Source organism: Malus domestica, chromosome 14, assembly GCF_042453785.1.
Source record: "Malus domestica chromosome 14, GDT2T_hap1".
In the NCBI taxonomy this organism is placed as follows: domain Eukaryota; kingdom Viridiplantae; phylum Streptophyta; class Magnoliopsida; order Rosales; family Rosaceae; genus Malus; species Malus domestica.
In genome coordinates this window covers 12,238,718-12,245,273 of record NC_091674.1, presented here as the reverse complement: position 1 = coordinate 12,245,273, position 6,556 = coordinate 12,238,718, and positions in this window count along the sequence as shown.

Below are 6,556 nucleotides of genomic sequence, written 5' to 3'. Positions count from 1 at the left end.
TAGTGGAGGTTGCTAGTCACGATCGTGTTAAGTGAATTCCTGGCAGGAGTATCATACTGTTCGTAGTTACAAATGTCTTGTCAATGCTTATGATTTTCACAAAGCTTAATGATCTTTGATTGTATCTCTATTATGTTGTTCGTGTAGGGAACTATTGAAGAATAATTTGGTTGTCGATGCGTTGTCCATCCAATTCAATGACTTAAGGAAAATCTGAGGGTTAATTAGTGCTGTTCACGGTTAATCTGGGGCGTTGAGGTTCATGGTTTATTGGAAAAGCAACTGGAAATCGTTTTGTATGCAAGTATGTCATGTGTGGAAAAAACCCTCTAGCTAGCCAATCACCCATATTTCCCCCAAATTCGTGTCTAATCTGTCTAAGTTTTTAATTTAATTGTCTTTACTTTAAATTCGTCAAAAACCCAATCCCCTTTATTTTGATGTGTCAAGTTAGTTAGAATCTGTCCAATTTGAGTTTTAAAGTGTTTTTAAGTGTTTTGAGTCAAGTTAAAACCAATTTTCGTCCAATTCACCCTCTAGTGTCTAGTTTGAGTCTATTTGATTGTTTTGTGTTGTTTTGAGTCTTTTTAGTTTGTTTTGAGTTCTTTGAGTCTATTTAACTGTTTTTAAGTCTAGTTTTGTGTTTTTGAGTCATATTTGTGTAGATTAGCAGCCCTAGTTAATCTGATCGGATCATATTTATATATATTTTTATTTCAAATTCACTCGTCTTTTCTTGGTTAGTTCCTTATATTTTTGAGCTATTTACGTTATTTTTGTGTTTATAGGATCTGTTATGCAAAGAAAATAAAAATAGCACAAATGAGTTTTAAATAATAAACAGAAAAGTGAAACACGGGTGGACCACTAGAAAAATAATGAAAGTGCACTGACAGAGGAATAAAGAGACTAAAAACAGAAAACAAAGGAAGTGGATGGCATGGAATGAGTGGAGAAACAAAAGAAAAAAAAAACATGTAAGAGAAATGGGACGGTAGTGGGGAGACAGTGGGAAGGTAGTGGAACAAAAAGAATGGCAGAAAATAAGAGGAAGTGGACAGCGTCGGTGGGGAGGAGAGGATAGCTGCCTTTGGCAGCTCAGAGGAAAGAAGGAATAAAATAAAAAAATGAAAGTGAATAAGAGCCGGACAGCCAAGAGGGCGCAGGAGAAGAAAGGAGTTAGGGGGGATAGAAGAAAAATAAAAGGAGGGAGGTCAGAGAGGTACGGGGGGACAGCGGAAAGAATAAGGAAAGAAAGCTGGGCGCAGGGAAAGACGTGGAGAGAGAAGGAGAAGTCAGGAGGAATAGCTGCCTTTGGCAGCTCAGAGAAAACAAGGAAAAAGCTGCTTTGCGCAGCATGAGCAGGCGCAGAGAAATAATCAGGAGGCTGCTTGGCGCAGCTTGAGCCTCGGGGGGAAGAAACTGACGGAAGCACGGCAGCAGTAGCACAGAAGTAGAGGCTTCACTCAATCTCTCGGTTAAATCTTTCCAAACTTATATTTTATTTCTGTTTTAATAATGTGTAACTAAATTTATTTTGGCTAGAGGTTAATTCAAAGCCATGAATATATTTGTAATATGAATTGATTACCTTCAGTTGTGATTTCTGAGTTGTGATTTAATTTGCTTAACTGCTTGATTGATAACTAATTTGTGTATGTTGGTTGAGAGTGCACGCTTAATTTTCATGCATGAATTTGATGCTAGAATATAAGGGAGTTTCACCTAATCGTTATGAACTTATATTCACAAGTAGTGAAGGTTGTTATCCACAATCGTGTTAAGTGAATTCTAGGCTGGATTAACATGCGTATTCCATAGTTATGAATGCCTAGTCAATGTTTATGATTTCCGTTGAACTTAATGATCTTTGTTGAATGTCTCTATCATGCGTATTCCATAGTTAGGGATTTTGATGAGGAATAATTTGGTTGTAATGCGTATTCCATTCAATCCAATGAATCTAGGGAAATCTAAGAGTTAATTTAAGCGGATCTAATTAACTTGGAACATTGTCATTCACAATTTATTGAAAGAACAACTGAAAATCAATTTAGGTTGCATATGTGTCATGTGTGGAGAAAAACCCTCTAGCTAGTCCGTCACCTATCCTTTCACCTTAATTTCATGCTTTTGTCAATTCTGTAATTTATTTAAGTTTAATTTACTTCTCGTCAAAACCAAACCCCCCCCCCATTATTAAATTATATTATTTAGTTAGTTTTCATTGTTGTTAGTCTTTTAATTCAATTTCCGTCCATTTCAGTTCCTAGTGTCTAATTTGATTGTTTTCACTATTTTGAGTCATTCTAAGTGTGTTTCGAGTTATTAGAGTTTTTAGCCTAGTTTTGTGTCCTTGAGTCTTGTTTAATATTTTTAAATTAATTTAGAATAGATTAGCAATCCCTCCTAATCCCCGGCCTAGAACGATACCCTACTTACATCTATACTACAATTGTCATAAAGAGGGTTTAATTTGTGTGTCAAGTAATTCTCGCATCATAATCCTTGGCCTAGAACGATCCCTACTTTCATATACTACAACTATCTTAATAGGGTTTAATTTGTGTGTTAGAATATTTCACATCACACATCCCGTATGATCATCTTGGTACTTCACAACAGTGCAACATTTCTCATAACATAATTTAATCATGGCATGAAGTGCATAAATCAATTAAAAAGCATTTGTGGAAACTATCAATCACATATATATATATACACACTATAAAAAGGAAAAGTCCCATTCATCTGAGGTCCACGCTACAACTCCCTAGCACGAATATCGAAGTGTCACAAATAATCGGTGCCTAGAACAATTATCAAATCACATCTCATAATTCTTATCGATAGAACACGTAACTTACATAAAACACATTCCCAAAGACATTCTAAAATGATTTGAAACCCATTACCCAAAAATCAATTGTCGATCAAAGGTCGGCTGTAGGGTCCATAACCCTACGTAACTCAATTCGAAAGATCCGTACCTTGGATTTCCGATCCGTAGTTTCCAAAAATACACATTATGCTTCTAGAACATTATACTAAAGTTTCATTACGATCCAAATAGTTGGATCTTCGCCAATTGCAAATTCAAGTGGCAGTCAACGTTTTATTTTATGAACTTACAAATCCAATTCGAAAAGATTTGTAAGTCAGATTGCCGATCCATAAGTTCCTATGGTCCTTAAATATTATGTACCATAATGTATTAAAGTTTAGTGACGATCCAACGGTCGGATCGTCGTTATAATATTCGAGTGACGGACTTTAACGAAATAATACTCAAAACAATGGAATTTCGTCAATCAGGAGTCAAATATGGAATCAGGCATCCAAATTAACCTAGGATGGGCAGGTCAGGTCTTGATCCATGTGCCGCCGCACACTGCGGTTTCCGGCGACCGGAAACCCACCTTTTCAAATAACTCTAAATTCTACCAAATTTTACAAGAAGATAGTGCTCAACAAGAGGAACAAGTTTTATACCTGCCACGTGGTCCAAAAGTGGATGAAAGATGGTCAATTTAGCCGATAAAGCCGGCGGGCGTCTAAAGCTTCCCAGCGTCGATTCGTCACCTACGGTGGTTGAAAGGGGTCAAGGCTGGTCGGGATTTACTCCTAGGATGATGGGCTACAAAATCCAAGTGATGGTGTTGGCCATCGCTTTGCCAATTCACCAGAAAAATGAAAAGGGTGGCCGGAGCACCATTGGTTTTCATCTAGTTTTGTGGCCTCACACCGCCATGTACAAAGGTTAATCAAGGTGGTTCTTGGTTAGGTTTTGTAGAGGGGAGTGAGAGCTTCAAAAGGATGGTGGTGGTGTCGAAAAATTCCACCGAAGTTGGCTGGAATCGGCGACGGAAAATGGGAGGTCGCGAGAATAGGTAGACAGGAAGAAGAGGGGTACACTCTCTCTCTTCTCCTGATTGGCTCTCTCTCTTTCTCCTTCTATTTTCTGATTGGTCTTTCCTCTTTTAATTTGATTGGTTACAATTCCCACATGGTGGGAGTTTAATTTGTTTATAAACTAAACTTTAAGTAAATTTCAAACGTCTGTAACTAAACCGTTATAATCTGGACTCGCAAACGGCTTTCACCTATGCATTCGTAGCTTCAAGATCTAAGGGCATTTTCATAAAATCACTATTTTAAAATTTATAAAACTTAAAATTAGGTACAGGTTGTCACAATCTACCCACCTTAAAAAAATTTCGTCCCCGAAATTTAAAATCATTTGTTATACAAAAGTAATGAAAAGACAACAAGGAAATAAATAGGGTAAATTACACAATATCATCTCAGGTTTGGGGTTGATTTCAATTCCTTACAACATCTTTAAAACATTTCACTTTTATTTCAATATAATACATCCGTTACATTTCCATCCATTGGTCCGTTATGTGCTGACATGACTATCACATTTGTGCCACGTGGCTACACACTTAATAAAAAAATTTAAAATATAAAAATAATTAATTAAAAAATAAAAAATAAAAACCCCAAAATCCCTTATTCTTCCCCACCATACACCCTATTCTCCCAAAAATCCCAAAATCCCTCGAACCCCTTCCTCCATCCTCCATCCTCCATCCCCCATCACTCACCTACTCACATCATCTCCAACCCCTTCTCTTTTCTCACCCTCGTTTCCCTCACCTGCATCAGAACCCCCGCCGCCACGACTTCGTTTTGGCTCTTCTCCGACGCCATGCACAACGACAACAATGTTTTTGCCACGTACTCTGTTACCTGGTCACGAGATCTTTATATCGCCTTCACCAACAATGGCACAATCAACCAGTGCGTCACAAACACCGCACAACCCTTGAGGACTCTGCATAGCAGCTCGATCGTCGCGAGTGCACGCTTCGAGTCGCATTTCTTAAAATTTGCCAAGACGTTGATTTTGAAGGTGTGCGGGTAGGCGATCGGATTGAGGAGAATTAAAACGACGCCGTGGTGGATTTCGTCCACATTGCTAAGGGGTGGGTGATGAGAGATGGGGGAAGGGGGAAGAGGTGGGAGCCAATGGAGATGAAGCAGCCGGTGGCTCTGTGGGATCTGAAGAGGAGGGCGCCATTTTTATGGGTGTGAGTTCTTCTGGGCATCGGCTATGGAGAGAAAAGAGAGGGAGGGAGGGAGGGTGGGGTGCAGGAAAGGGAGGTGAGTTGGGGGAAGATGGGTTCTGGGGATTATTATTATTTTTTAAATTTTTATAATAATTTTTCTTTAATTAATTATTTTTAAATGTATAAAAAAATAATTTTTTTTGCCACATGACATAAATTTGGCAGCCACGTGACACAAATGTGGTAGCCACGTCAGCTCTTAGCAGATCAATGGGTGAAAAATTTAATGGATGTACTATATTGAAATAAAATAGTACTTGAGCTATAAAAGTGAAATGTTTTAAAGATGTTGTAGGAAATTGAAATCGACCCCAAACCTGAGGTGGTAAAGTGTAATTTACCCAAATAAATATGTAAAGAAGATATCAAGTTAGAGTGGTTGCATAAAAGAGATTGCCATTCTGTCGCGATCGGATTGCAATGATTCTTCTTTCATGCCTCCAAACTCACAATTAATGTTTCCGAATAGATCTTGAAGCTACGAACGCATAGGCGAAAGTCAAACATCCTCGCCTTTAAGGGCATTTTCGTAAAATCACTATTTTAAAATTTATAAAACTTAAAATTAGGGATGGATTGTCACAAATACGAAGTGCAAATCAAAGTTTAAAATGGCAAACAAGATTTTGTTCTTTTTTATAATTTAATCCATTTGGTGGTTGTGAATTTATTTACTATAAAAAAAATTCTTTTTTTCCATTAATCATCAATTTAAAAGTAATAATACTTTGAATTCCTCTTATTCGGTATAGTACAAAATACAGTATAAATAATATGATCATTAGTCCGATACTGCACTAAACGCCAGACTAATTTAGTCAGTACTCTCTGATGGCTATTTATCCTATCTGACTAAAATAATCAGTATTATCCGAGCTACTAAACGAGGCCTTAGGGGTATAACCGTATAAAGGGAATTTGAATTACACGTTTTTAAAACACATTAAATACATCAAAAACCTTATCCTACTAAGTGAGCTCGAGAGAACAACGACCTTCGTTCTTCGTGAAACAATCCCAAACTGGGCGATCCTTAGGTGGAAAACTAAGTTGGAGTGGCGATGAGTTGTTTAGTGGTGGTGGGTGGCTTCGAAGAGGATCTAGGTTGGCTGCCACTTTTCCATAAAGGATTGGTCTCTTTCCTACCACATTGGACTTGCTATTTCTAATAGGTCCAATTTACCTTTTGGTCATTTACTTATGTTGCTCGTAATTTCTTCATTAGAGTTCCGTTTCAAGAATAGTTTTTGCCTATGTACTTTTGGAATTGAGCTCTTTTCGAAAACACTAAGTGTGACCCAATAGTCTACGGGTTTTAAATGACTATCTATGAAAATTCAAACGTTGTAATTAAGTAACTAAAACTCTAAAATCAACAAAATAAAATAAATAAAATTGTGTAAATACGAAATACATAATTA